Raw genomic sequence first — 25,444 nt, 5'->3', positions numbered from 1 at the left:
GCGCATGCTCATGCACTCGCAAATTCCTTGCAAGAAACGCGCATGAACTGGCGCGCGCGGATGGCAGATCATCGTGAAACCGAGGAAGAGGAGGACGGCAGCCCGGGATGCCACAGTTAAGGTAAGTGTTGTTTTTTTTTAACTTTTAAAGTATATTTAATGTAATTCTTCCTGGGGGGTTGAGGCGGGCGGCGGAGCAGAGTTTCCACGGAATTATTCCTCAATTCTGTGGTCCTCGGCGTAGTGCCACTCCGCCAGCTCCGCCCAGGCTTAATGATAGCACAAATCAGTGTAGTGACCTCCGCTTGCTTCCACATCCTACGAATGCTATGAAAAATCTTTAAGTGGCCCCCACAGAACACAAGACGAACCATCACACAAGCACTCATTACAAGCCAACTCACATACTGCAAAGCACTCTACACTGGAATTTCCAAGCAAGTCCTGAATAGACTTCAGACCATCCAGAATTCAGCCTCAGCACTCATACTCAACCTTCCTCACCCCACCAACATCTCTCTGCACCTCAGAGAGTTACCCTTGCGCCTCATACGCAACCGCTTCAAATTCAAACTCCTCACAAATACCTACAAATACCTCAACAGCTGTATACACTTCCACAACTCAACCAGACAGTTGCACTCACCCTCACTCTCACTCGAGCACCCCCCTAGATGCAGAGCACATCAAAGCCTCCTCTCTACTTGAGTTTCACCTGACTCTTCAAATAATTCTAAGGGGACTACACGCCTACACACCTGGTCAAGCACCTGGATACGCGCATGGGGGATTAGACATAACATCATTCCACAACCAACATTACTAAGTAATTTGCCAACTTTTGTAATTTCATTTCTGCTTTCACTAAACCATGAACTAACTGTTTCCCACACACCTATCTCTTCCAGAGAATTTGCATCACACAACACATTTATTATACTATTTATATACTGATTAATACTCTTGATAATATTAGGTACAAATGTGCTGCTTGACTCTTAACACGCAGCACACACTGCCTTCTTTTGCAAGAAGAATATCCAAAGCTAACATATTTTGCAAAACCATAGCACTCAAAGCAATCATTTTTTCATAACTTTTTGTAAGTGCACCAGCAATATTAGTTGCCATATGATGAACCAATAGGGAAAACTTCCTAATCTTATCATCGTTCAAAGCAACACCAATAGGAGAAATCAGCAAACCAAAATATCCATAAGGACTTGTCTAAATCTACATTTCACTCTTCTAACTCCAGTTTCACTCTTTCCATTCCCATGATACCCTCTAGGGAAAACTAAGACCAGATAACAGCTAATTCTAATTTCTAATTTCTAATTTAAAACATTTGTAAAGCGCAGCATACACCACTGCTACCCACCCAATGTTGTAGTAGGTTCAAATAAGCCCTTTTATCACAAACATAATAGATGTGTCTCTATATGGGCTCTTCACTCTTCAAATATTCATTTTCAACCATAATATTTTAACTAAATTCCCTTCTTTCAATCATTTCAAACGATTCCAGGCCTCCCAATTTTTCACGCATCATGCACACAATTCCTTTCCTCTCTTACTCAATTCTAAGTCTATGATGTATCTTTGAATTTTCTGAACCTCTCTTCCTCTTCAAATTGTAGCTTAATCTCTTTCACTTCATCTAGATTTGTGCTAATGTTCACTTGCCTCTCGTTAAATTCTCTAATACAATTCTGTTCCACATCACTCAATTTACATAAATCTTTTCATTACTCATGTTAGACATGGTAGCATCCTTTACTAATTTGATGTGATTTGAAATAGAACATAAATGCCCATTATTAGGTAGTTTCCCAGTTTAAGATCAACATTTACATCATGAATTTCTATAAAACCTTGACCATGAAGAATTGATATTAGAATTAGGAGTGGGTGGAAATGACAGACTTTGATTCTGTGGTATTCCATGGAATTACACTAAAGTTCTGTGAGATCCAGCGGAATTTCGCGACGGGGTTGAGTAGGCATTTGGCGATATTTTCTTAGCGCAAAATGCTCCCTCACATACAAAAATGGTGTGGGGATGCATTTTTTGTTAACAAAATAGCAGAGCTAAGCAACACTCAGTGCCTCCACATACTCTGCAGTGATTATACTGCAGAGTATGTAAGGCGCCACCGCCGAGTTGCATGCAGGGGTTTCTAAACTTTAGAAACCACAGCATATAACTCTGCAGTGCAAATACATTGGCGTTCATACATATTCTCCAGTGATTACTTTAGAGTATGTAAGGGCACCAAGGGGTATGCAGTTGCACTGCAGTGGTTCTTTCTGCACTGGGCTGCAAGAGGGAACAGTCCTTCTATGTTTAAAAAACAATGCAGCTTAAACTTTAATAACAACCACCACAAATTAATTCAGTCGACGGATCAGTGGAATATATCAGTAATTTTGCATTAGTCTTGTAACACTCAATTACTAAATTACCTGCATTCAGACAGGCTCTGAGTAATACTCGCCCCAATTTGAATTTGCTCTTAGGCGATGCGGTTGGTAAATTTAATGAGTGGCTTCAGCAGGCGGCTACCGCCTCTATTAGGCAGACCACGCTGACCAGATCTAGACGTACCCCCTCCCAACCTTGGTTCTCCCCTGAATTGAGGGAACTAAAACTGGGATGTAAGAAGTTTGAACGAGCGTGGAGACGTGATTATAGCCCTGAGGCTAAATCCGCTCTACGGCTGGCGCAAAAAGAATACCATTTAGCCATCAAGGATGCGAAGGGGAAATATTATGCTGGGCGTATCGCCAAGGCAGATAACAGCAGCAAAGAGATCTTTGCTATTGTGAAAAGCTTCGTGGCACCCGTCGCTGAGGCTGTCTCCCATCCATCCTCGTTGCAATGGTGTGAGGAACTGTCCTCCTTTTTTATTAATAAAATAAAGAGGATTCAGCAAGACCTTACAGCAGCCCTTCCCACCGACCAGGAAATAGAAGGCCTGTGTCCCTCTCTTTGCCCTAGTTCGGAACAGCAGTTCACGATCTTCGAGCAGATTGTGGAGGACACCATTTCGCCCTTAATTCAGTCCCTGAAATCTGGCTCACCCGCCGATCCGTGCCCTGCCCGGGTGCTCTCGGAGGTGGCGGAATTAGTCTGTACGGAGATCACACAGATTGTTAACCTTTCCTTGAGGACGGGCGTGGTCCCTACTGCTTGGAAACAGGCTAAGCTTCTACCTCTCCTAAAGAAACCAGGCCTAGACTGGACGGCCCCTGGGAATTATAGACCAATTTCCCTTTTACCGGCACTCACTAAAATCTGTGAGAAGGTGGCTTTCCGACAACTAGAGAGATTTGTTGAAGCTTCCAATGCCCTCCATCCGGCCCAATCGGGCTTCAGGGCTGCTTACAGCACCGAGACAGCCCTCTTGGAGATGAGTGAGGCCATTCGGGACTGTTTGGACGGGGGCGGCAGAGCGGTTCTTATTCTTTTGGACCTCTCTGCCGCGTTCGATACCGTCCCCCATGAGCTCCTTCTTAGCCGGATGGCGGATATAGGTACTGGAGGGGTGGTGTTAGACTGGCTGTCCTCCTTCTTGTCGGACAGGACTCAGCAGGTCTGGCTGCCTCCCTATGCTTCTGAGCCGGAACCTCTGCTTACGGGGGTCCCACAGGGCTCCACTCTCAGCCCCCTTCTGTTCAATGTCTATATTACACCTTTGATCTATTTAGCTGAACAGTTCGGGGCTAAGATTATTGGGTATGCAGACGATACCCAATTGTTGTTCACCTGGCCTGATGATAACCTGGATACCTCTATAGTCCATTTATGTTTGTCCTCGGTATTTCGCTGGTTGACGAAGGCCCAGTTGAAGTGCAACGAGGACAAATCTGAGGTCCTCTTTTATGGTTCCTTTCCCCCCTCGTTTATGAGCACTCTTTGGCCCCCTGACATCCCAGGCCCGAAAGAGATGGGGAGACCCGCCAAAAACCTGGGCATTTGGTTTGATGAGGACTTAAGATTTAAACATCACATTAAAAAACTTACTGGCACCTGTTTTGCGACCCTAAAAATGCTTCGCAAATTCTTTCCCTTGCTTCCTAGAGAAGCAAAGGAGTCTGTTGCGCGAGCACTTATACTGTCCAGGCTGGACTATGCTAATGCATTGTTCAGTGGAATCCCCTCTTACCTGGTCAAACGCCTGCAAATCATCCAGAACGCGACAGTCCGTCTTTTATTTAACATTCCTAGATGGAAGAGCGTTCGTGCGGAGATGCGCACACTTCATTGGCTCCCGGTTGCACAGCGCATCCGGTTTAAGTCACTGGTTCTGGCGTTTCGTGCTATCCATGATCAAGGCCCCCAGTATCTGAGAAAAAGATTCATCAGCTACGTTCCCGCTCGGACTCTGAGATCCTCCACTATGTTTCAACTATCCCTCCCCCGTTTCAAGCGTGCCAGACTTGGTGGTCAGTCGATTGCGGTGGTCGTGGCTCGCGCCTGGAATGCTCTTCCTCTTCACTTGCGCTCCACACCCACTGTAGCCGCATTTAAAAAACTTTTGAAGACTTATTTGTTTAACAGTGCTATGTAAGAGTTCCTTACTTCTGTGAGGGTCTGCTTTCTGCCTCTTTTTATTTCCCCCGCGCCAGGATACTCCCCAGTAGCAGAGCGCGCTATAAAATGGTTTATAATAATAATAATAATAATAATTCCACTGATTTTGCGGGCTAGATTTAAACATTTTGGCCAGGCCTCGTAAGATTGCTGCAATTCAATCCATCAAGGGGAAGTTGATTGTTGGTCCCCCCTGTGAGACAGAAATTGGCATATGTGTACATACATAACAATTAGAAATGTCCATAATAACTAAATACTCATTTAAAAAGCTAGAATATGTGTTTTCAGAATAATCATTATTAGATACTTCACTATATATAAATAGGACCTTGGTGCAAATTACCTCAATAAACAAACATCTTTAGCACCATTATAAAGTTTATGTAATCCAACTCCAAATCCATATTTAAATTTAAGAATGTATAGATTTTCCTCTTTATCTGTGTAATGCATCATACAAAAACGAGTACATCTAGGAACTGTAGCTTCAAATATTCTTATAATTATAAGGCATCCACGTAGTCCCAAGTTGCATGCATGGAAATCGGGAAAAATAAAAGATTTTTGCTGATTCTGAAAATTTGCTGTGCACGTTTTTTTCTTGTTTTTTTCCACATGCAAAATATTTTTCCATGTGAAGAAATTTCCTCCCCTACATCCTCTAAAAAACTATGGGTGCTTGAGGCTTATCCGCATTCACAACATAGTCTTAATCTAAACTTTATTGAAGTTTTATTTTTGCATGTGTTTATAGTTGCAAATTTCATTGAAAATGTTTATGACTACTTCATGTGCCCCAGATTCCTCTCCCACATGTTCACCCCTTTACTATACTGCAGCTGCAGAATATTTGTGCAACTGGAAGATTTGCAGTAGTTGTTCCTTCCATCTACGACTGTAAATTTCTGCAGATCCTGATTCTGTGAAAAATAATCTGTGCATGGTTACGAGTTCGGCAGTCTTACCGCCATGCAGCTGTGGAAGCGGTCCCAAGAAGACCGCCACGGTCGAAGTCTCCCGCCCACAGTATTATGATGCCACCACTAGGCCAGCAGTGGTGTTTCTGAAGGTGGTGTACATTTTTTCAAATGTGTAATGCATGTGTGTATATTTTGGCTGTATAAGTGTTAAATGTACACATATGCATGACATCTGAAGAAATACCTACTACAAATACTTTCCCATTGCTGGAGTCTGGCCCATATGTGCCGAGTCCAGTCAATGGGTATAAACTGCAAAATGGACTTACTTGAATTTCAGTGTCAACAGGGTTGTTTTCTTCAGGATTAAGTTGCTGCTGTGATGGGGGGACCTAGCAGAAGGGATCCACGTAAGAGACTGAAGGAAGAAAAAGGAAATGAGTGAGAATGCACTCCAATTCCTTCGATTCCACCGACTTGAAGCAGGCCGTCTTCTCACCAAGATCAGCTCATCGGAAAGCCAACTTGTATTTCGGATGGCAGTGAACTTCTCTGTATCACCCCCTGACAGCTTCTTTTCCCCCACCGACATCGAGGAGGTTGGCGAATGGCTGGCAGTGGCAGTGCTATGATGGCCTTTCGTTGAGCAAACCACCAACATCATAATACAGCGGGCGGCAGGGCTGGACTGGTTGTAGCTAGCACTGGGCATTTCCCCGGTTAGCTGCCAGGGTGGGGGCCAGTTTGGGGCCCTGGGGGCCATTTTTGTTACCTGGGTCCGGCAATATCGCCCCCCTGTAACAAAATAAGCCGAAACTGGCCCTAGCTCACAGCTCGCCCGCACCTTCCCCTCCCCCCCAGGGGGCCCGGCCAAGCAGTTTGCCAGGGCCTGTTTTGGTTCACAGTCCAGCACTGGCATGCAGACTGCCAACTGTGTGGCGGGTTTACGATGCCATTTCATTGGCGGTTCACTTACCGCCAAACTCGTAATCAGGCCCTCTGTCACTTGCAGGCGCTGGACTGGTAACCAAAACCAACCTTGGCAAATGTGTTCAAATTCTCCCAACAATGGATCCTGCAAGCGAGTTTAGAGTTCAAATCTAATCTCCAGTAGGTTTTGGGGGAAGTGGGGGTGACAGAGGGTGTTCCATGCACAGAAAAATGTTGTTAAAAAATAAGCCAAAAAGTGCATGTTACATCACAATTTTCAACTACATTGGCTACATGCGTTGAAGGCTGGGTCATAGATGCCGGTGCAACCTTAGAAGAAAACTCCTGGGAAAAAGGAAGATGGCGGATTGACGCTGCCACAGAGAGCACGTACCTCCAGTTGCTGCCATTCTGAGCTTTCCGATCCTCGGGGTGGCCACTCTGATTGGAATCTAATCGCGATGCAGTAGCGCCACGTAGATTTTTTTGGGCACTGTAGCACTACAGCACTACGTCAGCATATCTAAAGGAGACAAGATGGGACTCTCTTTGGTTTCCATGTTCCTGATACAGACAGCTCACTGTTTCTGGCTGACTGCCAGAGCTGTAAGGTGGCTGAGACGAAATGCCCTCAACTACACTGGGCTGTTCTTAGCGAGTGGTATAGCAGCCATGGCTCCACAACGTGGTGGGAGAAACCAGCGTGTAACTAGGGCAGCCTTTCAATTACCGGAGTAAACTGACAAATTCGATAAAGAGGTTATAGCTGCACATGCAACTCGTGCAGAAACGGCGGGTCTCCGCGTAGTTAATGCAACAAAGGCACACAGCTACCAGCTAGGAAAACCTACTTTAAAGTTGCTACATTTCGGTAAAACCACTGATATCTTGCAGACCTGTGGTTTAACAGCTCCTACTCTGGAGCAGACTATGGGGGATGCTTATTGGAAGCGGTGCAGCAGGACGTCCCCAAGGGAGATAATGTTGCTACTGGTCTTTATGGCAACAGGAGGGGCAAAGAGAAGGATGATCAAGCTCCGATGGCTGAGAATGACATTGTGCTACAAGGTAACTCTTCATTACAGTCTGCTCCGATGTCAGGTAGTACAAACAATGCTGCTGCTGTTAATGTAATAACTGTCGCTGGCAATTCCTCTTTGTTTGCTAATTCCCCTGATTGCCGCGTCTTATCTACGCCCCAGATGGGTCTTACTATGGATGAAACAACTCCTGTGTCAGGCAAAGGAGGGCGTGTTCAGGTTACCCATGTTGTTGCTAGAGTGAGTCATGGGCATGGCTACCTACAGACGCAGGATGCATGGGGGACAGGCTGGCATGGTTATGGAGTCCAATCCTGAAAGCTGTGATAAAAGCAAGGCAAAAGCAGGGTCTAGTGCTAGTGTACAAACAAGTAGTTGGGCCTCAGATTTAAGCAATGATTCTATTTGTAACAATAATGTTCTAGGTGAAGTCAGAATTTTGTCTTCACCGACTTCTGCCTCTGACGCCCTGAAGTACATATTCGATGCTTCTACTAAGATACATAATACAGAACTTGAGAAACTGGTCAGTATCCCCAACAGTGCTTCTAACAGCGCAGAGAGGAAATCAAATCCCAAAAAGTCCATTAGGGGCACAAGAAAAGGCAAGAATCACTCTGTGGTATCACATGGCGCTTTAAAGTGAGAGCTATAATATCAAGGGTGTCTGGTTCATCTCTTAGTGTTGGCATTCCTACACCCGTAACCCCTGCTTCTATATCCTCCAATTCAGGAATTGAGTTTCATGGGCAGGAGACACCAAATAGCTCCAAACTTGGGGATGGAGATGTGGTTTCCATCTCCCCAAAATCAACTGTGGTTCTTTCTAATAATGAGTCTGGTAATGAGCCTTAGTTAAAAATGATTCTTTGGGCGCTTCATGTTCAGAGGACAGAGACACAGGAATACTTTAGCCAAGCTAAGGGGGATAGTAATTTGATTCAGCAAGTGCTGTCTGAGGTATCAAGAAAAAGTGACCGACCGGACACAAGAGATCTCAGAGTTCCAACAACGTGTGGTACACACAGAAGATCAATGTGCAGCTACAGCTAAATTTGTTAGGTCACATGATGATCAGCTGGTATTCCTTAAGGATATGGTTGAGGACTTAGAAAATTGTCAACAAAGACATAACCTGAGAGTGTTCGGTATACCGGTGGAGAAAGAGGGGGCTGACCCGCGGTCATTCATTGTACAGCTCTTTCAGAATTCATTCCCTGACTTATCGGACTGGGACTGGGATTTACAGATAAAGAGAGCGCATAGACTTCCACCATTTATAAGCCATGAATCTAGAGCTAAGAGGCAACATCCGCACCCCATGATCATTTACTTTGGCCATTTTTTGCTACGTCAAGCTGTTTTTTTCCGGGCCAACTCGTTATCATTCTCTGTCAGGTCAGATCTCTGCAAGAAAACTATGGCACAGCATTGGAAGCTTCGACAGTTGATTGATCCTATGAAAGCGGCTGGGGCTCAAGTTTTCCTTAACGAAACTATGTGCTTAAAGGTTATACAAAATGGACATACATGGACTTTACATTCGACCGATGAGGCCCAGCAGATACTTAATTCTTTTGGGTTACCCGGGTAGGAAGGACTTTCTGAAAAACTGACTTCCGAATTATGTTTATTGATTATTGGTTTATCTTCATAAACTTCAAATTAGTAAGTTTACTAGAAGCTATAAGCCTGAAGTGATATGGATGTATCAAAAGACGACTAAAGATTTAAGGGGATGATATGATGGGGGGTTGAGATTGGTATTTTCTTTAATATCCCTCCCATTTTTCCTTACTTCATGTCGTAAAATAAGGATTCATTGACTGTATTGTGGGATGTCAAGGGTTTTTATTTTTTACGCCTTGATGGTAATCTTCATAACAGGTACCACGGGGGTACTTCTGCTCTCTCTTTTAGCCGTCAAGTCATTAACAGCTTGGGTGCAGTGGTTTCTTCTTCATAAAACTGGAGTGGTTCTGTTTGGGGAGGTAGGGAGGGTTGCAGTTACAGACAGAGTTGGGAAGGAGGGGAATATAAATACAAAAAGGTTTAAGGGAATGGACTTACTTTTGATTATTGGAATGGTTGAAATGGCTCTAAGCAGGTTTTTTCAATTAGATGTAAATTCTCTGTTAATATTTCTTGTTCAGGTATTAATGATAGTTGGGGAGCTAAGCATATTCTTTCTTGTTTTTGTTTTCATCTAATGCCTTCTGGAGGTGATTAAATGTCTCTGCTGGAATGTGGCTGGCTTACATTCTGCCAATAAACGGCAGATGGTTAGGGAAGAGCTTAGAATTTACAAGCCTCACATAGGTGCCCTTACCGAGACTCATCTAGCTCACAAAGATAGACATTTTAAGGCCTTTAGGCTTTGAGATACATGACTGCACCTTTCAGACTGTCTCTACTAGAGGAGTTGTCAGTGCCATTCTGATAGATAAATCATTTGATTGTACCCTCCTTAAGGCTTCACATGATATTAGAGGCAGGTGGATAATTGTTCAGGTTTTGATTAAAGATCAAAAGTTTGTACCATGTACAATTTATGGACGAAATTCAGATGAGCCTCAGATGATTGATACACTAGCAATTGAACTGGTAGATTGGCAAGGCGAGTTAATTGTTATGGGTGATTTTAATTGTATTCTTGATCCCAAAATAGATTCTATTAATTGGTCTGCCTCAATTAGGGTGAGGAAAGTCAGAGCAGCAAGCTTAGAGATGGTCTGCTTAATCTTAAAGATCATTATTTCCTTTGTTGCCCAGCTATACCTACTATAGAGCACCACACAAGCACTATTCCAAGATTGATATGGCCTTTGCTAACAGCAGAATTCTGAGTACGGCTCGGTGTGAGGTATGCCCTAAAATTGTATTGGATCATAATCCTATTTTATTGTCATTTTCGTTAGGCTTAGCCAGTAGGCAACCGTGCCTGGTTTCTTTTCCGCGATATCTTCCGGCTGATACTGATTATGTTGTACTTGTTAAAAGTAGTACCAGGGATTTTTTGTCTGAAAATGAAGGCACTGCCGCCTCTTCAGTAGTCTGGGATACACTTAATTCTCATATTAGGGGGGGTCACTCAACAGTACATCTCTCGAGAGAATAGGAGTAAAAATACTACCCTTAAGCTGGCTAGTGAAGAGACCCTGCGGCTAGAAATAGCTCATGCTGAAGAGGTCAGGATACTTGGGGTGACGCAGGCACATTCGTCAACACCGTTAGATATATGTATACAAGTGATCATCCTGTTATTTGGTAACCTGTAGACAATACCATTTCAGTCACTGCCTTTGGACGAGTGTATTGGAGAGTGTATACATATATCTAACGGTGTTAACGATGTTTATGTACCATGGTATAGAGATGTTTAGTGTAAAGAAAATTGAAACATCTAGGTAAAACACCATTGATCAGCGAGCGTATGAGGACCTACAGTGAATTGATGAGCTGCTTTTAAGACAAAATGGGGAGAGACATATGTTTGAATAAAATAGGACGTCAAATGAAAAAGTGGGAGATCATTGCATGTATTTTTAGAACAAGCAAAGGAATGTAAATATAAGAATACCAGTTTTTTCTTTTCTTTTTAATAATTCAATGTTCATATTTCTGTTTAGATGTTTTTAAACTTGTAATTATTATCCTGAACAAGGTGCCGATCTAAACGCCGAAACGCTGCGTCAACATTTAAAAAAATATATATATATTATTATTCTGTATTGTATGTTTTTTTAATAAAAATCACGGAGAATTGTTTTTAACTGAAATGTATTAATAATGATGTTATAAGAATTTACTGGTAAATAAAATAGGTAAACATCTCATTCCTTTGCATTTGTTTAGTTGTTTTTTTTAGTTGAGTAATTACGAAACAGTGTATAAAAATGTTGTTGTAAATTTGGTAACCTGGTTGAGACTCTATCTTACACCAAGTCCCCTTCTCTCGCAGAGAAAATAGAGGTTATTGAGGAAATAATCTCTTCCCAATCACATTAAAAGTAAAAGGGAATCCTGTTTTTTGATCCGGGGTTAACACATTTTCTCTCTGTCATTATGGAAAGGGAAGACCACTTGGTCCCCCCGAACGTATGGATGGGTGCCCCGCTCCCCCCCGGGAAACCGTTTTGGGCGGGGGGCGTGGTTCGGCTGGTATGCCCAAAGCGGCGTAGCAGGAGCACGCCCTTCCCGCCCAGAAGGGGTTGTCCTAGACACCCGCCCGGAAGACCGCGCCCAGATGGGCGTACCCGAGGAGGGCCCCCGCCCTTCCGCAGACAGATAAATAGAGCGGGAATCCAAGGAAGCGTCCTCTTGTTCCAGTGCTCTGAAGGCTGCACCACTCGTTGCTTGTGAGCCCTCGACGGAACAAGCAGCAATTTTGAGAACTTGTAATCTTTGTTGTTTCTCTTTCAGTATCAGGCATGTGAAGGATCTAGGACCTCGTCGATCAAGTCGAACGGAGTGAACGAAGTCATGTCCGGCAAAAAAGCGGGAAAGAGCTCCGAGTTGGAGAAGATACTGCGCACTTTGTCGAACCGAATGGCGGTCATGGACCGAAAACTGGGTAAAGTAGATTCGATCGGTCGGGGTTTAGCAGAGGTTAAAAAGCAGATAGCAGCCCAGAACAACCTTTCGGGGCGGCCTAAGAAGGTGATAGGTCCGGCCTTGCCGGGAGTCGCCCCTGAGGGTAGGGGGAGACGTAGTAAGAAGAGGGCGGGTTCTGGGGAGGGCCCGGTCCCGGAGGTACCCCCAGCAGACCCCGTCACACCGGTGGACAGCCCGGTACCGAGTCCAGATGTGGGTTTACCAATCCCTGTTGTAATAACTCTGGTTGAGGATGATCAGATGCCCCCAGAACTGGCCCTTCAGTTAGCGGCAGTATTACCCTGGCTTAAGAAGAAAACAGGGGGGGCAGTGGCCGTGGGGGATCCGGCCGAGGAAGCCAGATTAATAATCGAGCAGTTACGGCAGTCAAGAGAAGCCGGGACGGCGAATGTTCCTTCTATTCCCCCACAGGTGGCATCGGGAGTGACGACGGTTGGCCGAGAAAAGACAGCAGACACGGCGGTTGAACCCGGTAAGAACCCATTGCCAATGGTGGGGGAGAGTTCAGTGCCTTCGAGGCGCGAAAGGGTAGCCCAGCACATCCCGGCAGCCACGAAGGAAATGATATGGGGGGACAAATATGTTAATATGTTTTCACTATTGACCGACCATCGTGAGATAGAGTAGGCAAAGACCCAGAAAGATTTATGGCACCCCAGCGTATGGCGGGCCAAGATGGCGGAATTTAGGGTCGACGAGACCGTAGCAAACTGGGTGAAGGCCTTCTCTATATTTACGGCAGTAATGGGGGAACGTAAACCTGAAGTGTTGCCCGATCTATCCTGTTACCAGAACAGGATCATGGATTTTTATAACATGTACGGGGGGAATGAGTGGAAAGGTTATGATGTTCACTTTCGAAAGTCTAAAGAGTTTGATGCAACTTTAACGTGGGATTGCCTCGACACGGTATCATGGCACAAACAGCTCTTGCCTGGATCGGCGGGTACGTCCTCGCCGGGCGGGCGAGCTTGTCTTTGTATTGCAAGAACATGGATATTGAAGTTGGCGTCCAGAGCATCAGAGTGGTGGGAAATGCTAAAGGAAATATGTGAAAGGGAAAGAGCTAAAGCCAAAACTAGAGGTGTCCGAGCTGGGCAAAAATTCTGTCGTATTTGGGGACTCATTGTTAATACTGGATAGCTAGATTTCTAGGTGCTAACCTTCACAATAAGTAGCTATGTGTATCATTTGTTAGCAATTATACAGTTTTCCTGCCTGTTATTGCTATGTTACTGCTCTTATTTTCTCTTTTATATCTTTTTTTTCGTCCCCTTTAATTTTTAGTATTTGTATTTTTCATGTTGTAGAGAATTTATAATCTTTTGAACAGTAAGTTTTTGTTTTCTCATGGCTCTGACTGTTTTTCTTTGTGTATTGCTGGAATAATGTCTTATATTTTGTCTATTCCCGGAGAAAAAGAAAATGTTAATAAAAAAAGGAAGACAATTCCTAGCGTGTAGCCTGTTATGTTATAATCTAAGGGTCATAGTAGTTTTCCAAAGAAGATGTGTTGTGAGTGAAGCGTACTGGTACAGATGGCCCAAGGGATAAGCACCAACTGCTGCAACACATTCTAAACACTACATAACATAATATAAGCTCCTACCAAATAATGATGCATCAACGTTATATATGCTGTTATATAATGTAAGCCACAATGTAAATGTAACATAAACACTACATAGACAACTCGGGAAAGTTGAACATCTCCAAATGGCATACTCCAGGCATGCAGATGATGCTTGTTGCATTCCTAAGTGACCATTCGGTGTGCTAAGGTTTTGAGATTTGAGCCAATAATAAAGTGATAATGAAGCTCTTCCCTTGCAAACTATTTGGCTGCAAATTACTTTAACACTGTAAATTACCATGTAAATCAGTTCAGCTTTACACATCTGTGTTCGAATGACAGTGGGCCAATCAACTTTAAATTTTTTCTAAATATATACATATATATTTATTGATTTTCAAGCACAGAGAAAGGTGGAGAACTGTGGATGTTACAATGGTTCAAACATATCCTCTGGCAGCAGTTATAGGAAAAGGTAAAATGTATAAAAGTAGCATGTGAGAGATTGAAGGTCAGTTGAGGCTTGCAGAGCGGTGTCTAGCTCACATCAGCATAACCATGCTAGTGGCCGGTGTAGATGTCCTAGTATTATCATAAAGGAGGTTATAACCATACATGTTTAAGCCACCAGTGTACCGTGAACCCCCCAAAAATCTTGAATAACAAACAATTCCCCAGTGGCCAAGATGCAAGGAGCCACGGGGGTATTCTACAGCAGCCTCATCCTTGTATTCTCCCAAAAAACATGCATTATACACAAAATGTTAGTGGGATGGATTTTAACATTGTGTGGTCTCATGGATATAAGCAACAGTTGAGGGTGTCCATTTGTATCTGTCCAAAGCCCAACTAAGGTATGGCAACTGTGAGCATGTATGAGGTAAAGCCGCGTGCAGGGAGAGTGAAGATCTTATGTATCATCTGGGAGAGCTCAGGGGGGCAGTAAGTCATCAGGTCTGTATTCTGTCAGTGCAATGCATACTTGATCCCATTCCTGGCTACTAGGAGATTATGGACGCCTTGTGCCTCCTCCCTGTGTTGGGCCACCCTTTCACAGTGTAAAATGCTCAACAGCTGCTTCCAGTTGTTTTAAAGGTGGGCCAGAGGAGTATTTCCAATGCATGGTGATGGGATGATACACCGGAATGAGTAACAAATTTGACAATTTAGTGCCTGCTTTCCCCCGGTCAGGTTGGGGCCAAGTCCCTGGAGGCAGACTTCTGGGGTAGTGTAACAGTGCCTGTCTGAGACATCCTTTATCATAACTTGAATATTTTGCCAGAACAGAGCAACAACAGGTCAGCTCAACACCATGTGGTGGAAGGCTGCTGCATTCTTGTGGCAGTTGGGGCAGCTACCTGTCGAGGTGGAATACACATAATTGAGTATATAAGGGGACACATGAGCTGTGTGAAGCTGACAGAATTGCATTTGTTGTAATCTGGCGCTTTGGGAGACTCTATGGGGCTTATCCCATGTTTTGTTGTTGAGTGGCTGCTCTAAGTCCCTCTCCCAGCGAAGTTTATGCTTCTTGGGGGAATCATGGAACAATAGCAGTGATCCATAGAACCATGAAAATAATCTGTGTCCCAAACCTATGCTGAATAGTGTCTGCATGTAGTTATGTGATTGTGGTTCTGTGGTGGTGGTGCTATGGCATAGCTCCCGTAGCTTAGATAGGAGCTATGTGTGTGACAGGACTCCGGGTGGGAGATTGGTGCTATACTGCAAAGTCTCAAAGGGGGATATGACCCCATTCTCAAAGAGTTGCCATACTGTAGTAAACACACTTGAGGCCATCAGGCTGACATTATCTTGCTCTTAATGGGTGGAAGTGCAAATAAGAGAGAGAGGGGAATGTCGGGTGCATACATTGTGGTGGAAGGGGACCAGGACAAGATCAGCCAGCTACGTGGTCTGGTGGGACGCAGGTCCCAGCTTGAAACTAGAGCTCTGTTGGTGCTCTCTACATCAACTACTTCATTTAAATGGAGGCTAGCATGCCAGCATGATATCCATTGAGCTTGCGCACAGAGGAAATAGAGTTCGAAATCAGGTGCCCTACACCCTCCTTGGTCCACCTGCCTTTTCTGGATAGTGAGAGCTACTCTAGCGTGACTCATGTTCCAGATCAAATCCTTTAGTAGACTGCTCGTCTCTTTAAAATGCTACAGAGGCAGAACGCAGGGTAGATTTGCCTAATAATAAAGTAGTTGTGGTAGCATCACAATGTTAGCCATTGCTATCATGCCCGCTGCTGCCAGTGGGAGGGAATTCCGGAACGATATTTGGGAACAGAGGGATCGCACCATCCATCCTCTTTTCTCTTCTATGAGATCTTACTCAGTGTGATGAATTCATTCCCCCCAGGTACCTGAAGGTAGTGATTTCTACCAAAGCCTTCATTGGATTTCAAAGGCCCCATATGCCATTCCTCAGTGTTTGTATCTCCACACTCCAGTCACAGAAGTGTAAGCAACACACTACCACCCTCTGGAGAAGCTGTCTTTGCCCTTCATCTTGTACCATCTGAGTCCAGACACATGCAAAGGGCTTCCACTTTACTCTAGTAATTAAAGCAAGTTCTGACTATCGAAAAGGAGAACAATACTATGAGCCAAACTTGAGAATGAACATTATAAATCATCCTCCCATGCATTTTCATGGTTTGTATTAGTTTCCCATGTATTTTCTTACACTGTTGTGAATCTCAGTTTACTGCTCTCATTATTTCAATACTTAAGCATCCAATCATTAATTTTCACTTCCAACTCTTAAAATGATCAGCTGAACTGGCTGGAGCGGAGGTTTAGCAGTAGCCTAGCAGTGGACAGACTATTTGCCTGATTCTAGTATATATCAAAAATACCTAAAATACATTAGGGGTCGCAAAAATCAATATAGCCCACACCTGGGGGGCAGGGAGGGCACCACAGGTTGGCGACAGGGCGGCAGATGTAGATTGGTACCAGAGAACCTAACAAGTGGTCCACCAGAATAGGGGATGCCTGAAGAAATGGGAGAAAATGTGGGATCCCTGGCGCAATTATAGAGACAAATCAGAAGGGTTGAATCCTTTTGAGTGAGGTCACGCTCTCTGAGTTTTTAAAAAACAGTACAATTCCACCTCGAAATGTGCATGTAAAACAGTGTTGGAATGTGATAGCCTGTGCGCCAGGATGTAACACTTGCATTAACCCGTTAACCGCGGCGGTAATTCCGCTGCGGTGCGGCCGTTTTCGTGCGCGGGCACTGGGGAGGTAGTGGAGGTAGTGCTGCCGTCGGCCAATGGCCGACGGCAGCAATGAAAGGGTTAAACCATGTGTTATGCATAATGTATTCATCTCGATGGCGGAAACATGTTTCCAAGCTTGGTAGAGCTGAGTTATTGTTTAATAAAAATAATAATTGAAAAAATAAAATAAAATAGCTTTCTTCATGTGCAAATACTGTCTGTTTCTTTCTTTTTGCAGATTTGAATCCTCATATTGCATACTATCTCAAACATCCTCTATATCCCTAAAATCTGGTATTACAAGTTTTACTCACAATGTCTTACTGTTACCTCTCCGATTTTCGTCAAAATTTGCCTCTCCATCCCTTCCACCATCTGCATGACTTCTGTCTCAGAACACAACATACTCTGCCATATGTATTTTTGCCTTAATCTCTGTGTTCTGTTTTTGCAAACTGCGCACAACTCAATTGCAATATCAAAACCTCTCCTTCTCTGAAAGTCACACCCTTGTGATCTAACAATACCTGACCTCCTCTAGCTCATCTGTTTAGCCCATGGGGCATGTGCATATGTTGCTTACCCCCTACTATTTATATTTCACAAATAGTGAGTTCAGTTCAAGAGTTAAAAGAAATGTACATAGGAAACCTACTGTCTTAGACTGGATACCTAACATGCAAAATCTGGGTAAGGACAGTGTAGAGACTTTAATATTTTCAAAACTCAATATTTTTTTTCAACATTCCATTAAAAAAACAATTGAATGGATTCAGAAATTCAAAAATACATCAAAGATACATCCTAGTCTTAGAACTGATTTTCCCTGATTTCATTTCACAAGTTCATTGAGGATCTTCAAAAATGAATTGATAGTCTTTCCGATTGCTGTCCCTTTGCTCTGGCTCAATCTTCGTTAGATAAGTCCATTCAGGTACTGCATACTTCTTGTTTGGTACTCTTATTCTTGTGGATCTTCTGATCACTGGTTTCTCTGAGTCTCTGTCATGCAAGTCTCTCCCTGCATGTTTTGGCTCTAGTTCTGTTTCTTCTTCAACTGTTCCAATACTCTGACTTTCTTTTGACACTCTTTTCCTCCCACTCACACTCTTAGGCAAACAATTTTGGAGCCTGATTTCATCTTCAGAACCACTTATGACAACTGCTGCATCTCTATTTAATTTTAACATTTGATCTGTGCAGTTTTCAACTAGAACAGCTTTTTTTAAAACATATTTTTATTTGCAAGGTTGCACAAAATCTCATTGCACAGTTTGCCACGTACATATGTGGTGATCTGTTTGTTTGCTAACATAGGATGCCTTGATGTGTTAACTTTTTTTCCCCATACATGTCGCTCAACTGTTTCATTTATTGGACACCCCTATGGCCATGACAGTGCCAATCCCGGAGTTCTGCGTGCAACAATTTTTTATCTAGAACTATTAGAAAATACAGGATAAAAGAACAGGGCAATTCAACTAATTATACAAGAAAAAAGAGAGAAAAAGGGCATGACAGCGACTAGTGACGGGCCTCCTCATGGTCGAAAAGTAAATACCCTCTAAGGCTGGGCTAACTGGAACAGCTTGATCTGCTCTGAAGGTTTTCGAAAGTCACACTTTTGCTGTCTGAATTTGCTCAGTTTACTATTGTGCTTCTTGTGCTTCTCTTTCTTCTCCCCTCTCTGTAGTCACTAAGCAAATGAATCAGTGGTTAATGTCACCACTCTTTCCTCTGCAGTTACACGCTCTCTGCGTGTGAGTTATGTGGATTTAATGGGACAAGTCTTCATGCTTCACTGCCAGTATTTGTCACAAAAATAACTTGATACAGTCCATGCCATCTGGGCTCGTGGGAGCTCATGCATCATCATCAGAATCCAGTCACCTGGATCTAGGTTGTGGCAAGGTTCTTCACTTGCTGAAGGGGTTTTCAACTTTACCTTGTAAGAGATTGAGCATACCACATCCATTAAACCCTAACAATAATCCAGAACAAGGTCATTAGAAATGTTCACAAGTGCAGCTGAGGGAACACCAGGAATCAGCATTCACCCATGCTCACTACATGAAGCAAGAGGCCAGTCACTTTATTAGGTTATATCTCATGCTCACATAGGGCATTCAGGGGCGATAAGCATTAAACATTGATGAAAGAAAACTATGGGTTGCTGAATATGGACATGTCAGTGAGTAATTTTATTAAGGTGTCTTCCTTCTCCATTAGTACGGTGTTAGGGACTCTGGCAAGGAATGGTGGCAGGGTAGAGAAAGTTAACACAATAATGGGTACAGAGCTGCCCACAATCACAAAGGGAGTCAGTGGAGAAAAGGGAACCAATGGGAAAGCTCTGCACAAGGTAACAAGAAATTGAAGATGAGAAAGAGCAGGCACTCAAGTGGCTATTCAGCATTCAGAATAACTAACACACAGGAGGTGCAAGACATGCATAGAACACCAATAACAATAAAGGCAATCTGGGTAAAGTATTTGGGAGTCCCACACAATAAGACCAAAGCTCAGTAAGTTCCTTATTCACAATTGTTGTTACAGATACCAACTGCAAATACCCACATATAGAATATACATGTGTTGGCAGAGTCTATGAAGCTGATACCTACAGTGATATTATAAAAGTAATATAAAAACACTACTCACCGTGGAAAGAAACACAACCTAGGATGTCAACTGCACCCACAAATGTTGGTAATCACACTGGAAATCACAAGGCAGTAACAGCAAGAGAGGATAACAAAAATACACTGAAACAATATTTAAGAAGCTGGAGAGAAGGAGTGGTTAACAGAAAAGAAAGGAAAGCAAAGGGAACACAAAGCAAAGAGTAAGTAAACAAGCCCACTAGGAAACCGGAAGCTAAGGCAGTAGGGAAAAGAATGTGGCAAACCAAGAACTAGGAACAAGATAGTGAGAGGAAAAGAAAGGCAGGGCTTGGAAAAGGTAACTTTGGTAAGAGGATGCTTGGGGATCAAACACTAAAGTAGTGGTAGCTCAGGGATCAGGAATCAAGGAAGTAATGCAGGCAGTGCTACTTCAAGGAACAAGATTAAGCTAAGGGTCAGCAATCTTACAGAAACTAGGGTTTAGAAATGCTTAAGAACTCAGGAAACGGGTTAAATCAGATAGGAATGCTGCTACACTGACCAACGCTGGACTGAAGGAAACTCAGGTTCAAAAGAGCTCACTATGATCACATGCCTCCGGAATTAGAAAGCGAGCACCAGCCAGCCATGTGTGTGCTGAATTCATCAATTGCCTGCAGGGGTGGAGATGGAGTAGTGAACTGGGAAATCTAGGTATTTAAGTGTTTAGCACAAAAAGCAGCCTGGCTTCCACAAAACCTGGCATGGATTCAGAATGAATAGAAATTTCATTATAATGTCCAATAGGCTTGTAGTCAGTATATTGGTAAAGCAGAAGGTCCAGAAGCATATTTGAACTGTGGAAAGTTCCATATGTGGACCCCCAAATGGTGGGCATGAGAGAACAGGGCGTAGGGTGACCAGATGTCACAGATTTCCTTGCACAGTCCCTTTTTTTGGCCTACTCTCCCAGCATCCCAACGCTTTCCTCAATTTGAGATACGGGTCCCGGTTTTTGGAACAAGGATCAAGTCAACCTACAAAGCAGAATTGAAATGTGTTCTCTCCTTACCCCAAGTGCCTCTAAAGTCAGAAACAGTTTAAGTAGTTTATCATTTTTTTAGGCAGCACAGGAGGAGGTCAGTTGCATGCTCCCAGCAGAGAGGAAACAAAGTGGGGTGGGGAAGGAGTCTAAGGCGAGGTGGTGAAAGTCCTGCCATAGCTAATGTTATGTAGTTGTAGCCTTGGAAATTAAGCATATAAAATTCCATAGGAAGAGCTTATTTTCATTTGCCAATAACTTTGGCATTGTTTGATGAATCCTCACAGAATTGTCAAAACTAGTATGATGCTCACTCCAGCTGCTGTCTTGAAAAGTTTTGGGGTGCTCTGTCAAGCAGGGGCCGAGAAAAAGGGGTTGGTGTCCCATAACGAATTTTCCTTCATGTTAATTCCCATAAAGATTTTAGACACAACTACAGCCTGAACTGCTGTACGGAATTATACCAAATTTGGCAGAAAGGCAGGGTGACTGTTGGTCCAGAAAGCGACCTTTTTGTAAATTGACTTAAACCCTTTAAGTAGTTTTTTAAATGTTAAGGAAAATCCAAATTTGTATTTATAGGGACATGAAGGATCCATGAACCCTCCTGATCTCATGCTGAGATCTGATTGGCTGTCAACACACCAAACTAGAAAGTGTTGGGAGTCATATTGGGACTCAGCTTGAGCCGAGTCCCAGAAGAAACCTATAACAAGAAAGAAAAGGGGGCAGAGTAGGAATATCGTGACCCCGTAGGCCTCTTGGGGCGGGGGGTCCCAGAGGGACGGCAACAGGGTAAAAATAAGTGTTTTAAAAAATACATTTTAGTGGGAGCTGCTCTTGATCCGCGGCCCCCACTAAAAATTTTAAAAAGTTTGTCATCAGTGATGTCACTGACCATGTCATGAGTGATGTAATATGTGAATTTATAAGTAATGCATTGCAGGGACGTAAGTTATAGTTAGCTCAGGTAACAATAACTGCTGAATTTAACTGGAAATATGAGTGTGTTCATTTAATATATACTTCCTAGTGGTGGTTACCACTAGGTAGTTATAGTTAGGTCTTCTTTTCCATAGATAGAGCTTTTATTGTTTGCTAATAACTTTGGGCCCATTTGACAAATCTTCACAAAACCTTCCCAACAAAACATTCATCCACCATAGCTCCTTCCTGTAAACATTTAGGGTGATGTGTCAAGCGGGCGTTGAGAAAATAGGGGGTCCCAAAACACAAAATCCCCATGCATTTTCATAGACTTCTTTCGGCAGCGCTACAGCAAAAACTGCTGTACGGAATGACACCAAATTCGTCAGAAATCTAGATGTTGGTCCGCAGATTGTGCTTTGTGTGATTTGGTATATATATGTTCAGTAGTTTTTGAGCTATTTAGGGTACAATATAATTGTATACTTTGACAGTTGGGTTGAGTGACTCTCGCAGGAGTGGCAATTTAAAAATAGACTACTCTTATTGGCTTTATTTCCCTTAGGCCATCTTGCTTCTGCTGGAGTCAGACTCCTGCGAGCGCTCTGAGTGGCTGCCAGTGGAGAGGTGTGGTGCAGCGGCCAGGGCAGCTGACTTCAGAGCACAGGGTTCACAGTTCGCGGTTTGATCCCCGGCTCCGGCGGCTGCTCAGCTCAGCACCATGTGACTCGTGACTGTAGCTCACTTCATTTCCACGATGGCCCCCAGCGCCTTGAGACCCGTAAGGGTGAGTAGTTCACGCTTTCCAAATACGGATTTACATTTACATTTAACATGGGAAAAATGTTGCTGGCAGCCATATCCAGGGAGGAAGACCACAGGAGAGAAAAACAGTAAAAAATGCACAATCCTGCAAGACTCTTGTGGATCTACAAATATTTTAAAAAAAGAGATAATTGCTGCTGGTCTATTTTCATTGGTTTATGTCCCTAGGAGCCTACCCCCCCCAGACTGTTTTATAAAGGAAAAGGGAGGGGGCTTGTGAACCCCTCCTCAGGCTACCAGAGGCCCAGGGGAGCCCACCCCGAGGCCAAAGTGACTTTATTTGGGAAGTGAGGCCACATGGCTCCCCGCCCCAATCTTGCAGAGGCCCAAAGGAGCCCACCCCTGTGTGAAAATGAGCTTATATAGGGAGGGGATTACGCTCCCCGTGCCTCAAAACGCCCTGGGGAGCCCACCCTAGTACTAAAAGTTCACAACATGGGAATGGGGTGTCACTGCCTCCCATCCACAAGACATAAAAGGCACATGAGAACCAATTCTCAGGGCCAATTATTTAAGGGAAGGGGGCTGGGCGGCCACCTCCTTGAGCCATTAGGGGCCCAGGGGACCCCAACCCAAGGTGTCGGCTCACAGGCAATGTTCTGTGGAGCCCACCACTGGGACACAGCAGTGTCCCAGCCTGCAGTGGCATGGGCAGGTAAACATATTTTTGCTTTCACTTGGCGGAGCATTTTTAAATCTCCCACCAAGTGGGAGAAACATAAAGTCCACGCCCAGTGGGCGGGAGCTTCAAAAAAACTCCTGTCCGCTGTAAGCGGAGTTTATATCTGTTTCCCTGCCCGCATTAGGAGCTGTTCCCTGTGGGCAGGAGCAATGCTGGCTCTCGCTGGATGCAGGGCTATTGTGGGTGCCCTGGAGGGCACAAAGGCACCCACCTTTACCAGTGCCGGGTTCTGGGGATGGGGTCCCTGTGCTGAAATTGGCACAGGAGGGGCTGCATACCCCTTCCCCATCCCCATAAAAATAATGGCAGACCTCAGGGGATTTGGTCCACAGGGCCACAATTGGCCTGGGTAGACGTGGCTACGTGCACCCCTCCCGCTAAAAATGTCCGGGCCCCAGGGGATGGGTTAACCAGGGGTGAAATCATTCTGGGAGGGAGGCCAAGTGGCCCCCTTTGCTTTTAAAATAAAAAAGGCCCTGGTGGATGGAGTCACCAGGTCCAGTGGCCAATCCCTCTGCTACTCACAGCCGAAGGCCATGTGCAGTGTGGGATGGGCTGCCTTTGGGGGTTTGTCACAGGCTTTGAAGCCAACTGCCCACTGCACTTGGCATGGGGTTGACTTTATGTGGGGGATTTCCTCTTGTGGCCATGCCCTGCAGCCAACCATGGCGGTTAGATATGCTTATGGTAATTAAATATTACTCTACATTTAAAAAAAACTAAAAATTCACTGAAAAAAACAAAGATTAAAGTAGCGTTATAGTTAGGGGCAGGGTTGGGGAAAGAGATAGGGGGACACAGCACAACATACACTGAATTACATATCATATTCTCTATATCGTTTTGGTAATACCACTGCCCTGCCTGTGCGGGTGCGTGTGGTGGGCACTTGTGTCGTGTGTGTGTCCCTCGTGCGTGATCTTTTGTCTTTCTGTACTCCTCTGCTGGTTGCTATTGAGAACTATGGAGGTTTGTTGCATGGTGTCTAATTCGCGGACATTGTGGCTTTCTTGAGGCCTAAGTTGACCTGTGGCCTCAGGACTTCCTGTTCTTGTGTGTTGTCATTATCACCTTCATTATTTCTTGTTGTGCTGTTTCTCTGTGTGTCTTGCTCTGGTCCGTCCTGCTCAGTATCCGACTCCCAGCTGGTTTTTCCGGTGCTCATTGATGGGACCTCCTTGTCCCATCCGATCACTTTGTTGCACTTGGCCATTCTGCTGTGGGACCATACTTTGCCGTCGCTTAATAAGGCGGATCACGAGTAAGTTTCTTGGACTTGCAAAGATTCGCTGAACTTGCTGTCACCTTTTCTATGTAATTGTGCCAACTTCACTCGGATCCATTCCCCTTTTTCTAACAAGACTTCTCTCACCCTGTTCTCCTTGTTGTAGTGGTCCGTGTAAATTTTCTGGGCCTTCTCCAAATTGCTTCGGACCACAGCTGGGGACTACTTGCTCTGTAGTGTCAGGTTCAGCCAAACCGCGTTGTCTCGTGTGAACGGGTCACGGCCACGTAGAATCTTAAGTGGACTGTATCCCGTCGTTGTGGGAGTTATGCGATAAGCCAAACGGTATGTCTGATTTCCGTCTCCCAATTCTTTCCAGCACTGATGGCTGCTTGCACGGACCCCATGATCACGCGGTTGAACCTCTCCGCGAGGCCGTTCCCGGCCGAGTGGTACACCGGTGTATGTTTGGTGATAATGCCATTCCCTTTTGTGAAGGCTGTCCATTTCTGAGATGTGAACTGGGGGCCGTTGTCACACGTGATGGATTTCGGAATTCCCTCTCTCAAGAATGTGGCTGTGAGGAAGGCCACAATCCTGTCTCTGTCCGCTTTCTCACACAGTTCCACTTCCGGGCACTTAGAGTATCGATCCATTTAAACTATAGCTTACTTGGATACACCCCACAAGTCGAGAATGGGACCTAGAACATCAACTGACAACTCTTCCCATGGGCTCGTGGGAGCGGTGAATTTCCCCAGGAGGCGGTCGCAGCATGGTCTGTGATTTGTCTGCGTTGCTGCACTGCTCGCAGGCCCTCACATGCTTCTCCACCTGGCTGTCGATTGCAGGCCACCAATAAGAGTGTTTAACTCGACCCTTTGTCTTCACGATTCCTAAGTGTCCTTTGTGCAGGATTGTGAGGAGGCGTTCCACCAATTGTTATGGAGGAACCACCTTGTCCCCTCTTAAGAGGAATATGGCATTCTCACTGATAGACAGTTCCTCCCGCACTTCCCAAAATGTATGGAGGTCGGCATCCAAGTGTCTCTTCTCTGCCACCCCTGCATGACATACTTTTTTAAGCTCTCCAGATGGGGGTCTGTCTCGAACGCTGCCTGCAATTCTGACCTCTTCCTGATCATCTGTTAACGCTATTGTGTACTCGTCCCAGTCCGAGTGGGTCGGCGCTCCTTCCATTGCCGCCGATCTGCTAAGGTAGTCTGCT

Source organism: Lissotriton vulgaris, chromosome 4_1 (genome assembly GCF_964263255.1).
Source record: "Lissotriton vulgaris chromosome 4_1, aLisVul1.2, whole genome shotgun sequence".
In the NCBI taxonomy this organism is placed as follows: domain Eukaryota; kingdom Metazoa; phylum Chordata; class Amphibia; order Caudata; family Salamandridae; genus Lissotriton; species Lissotriton vulgaris.
This window is presented reverse-complemented; position numbering follows the sequence as displayed.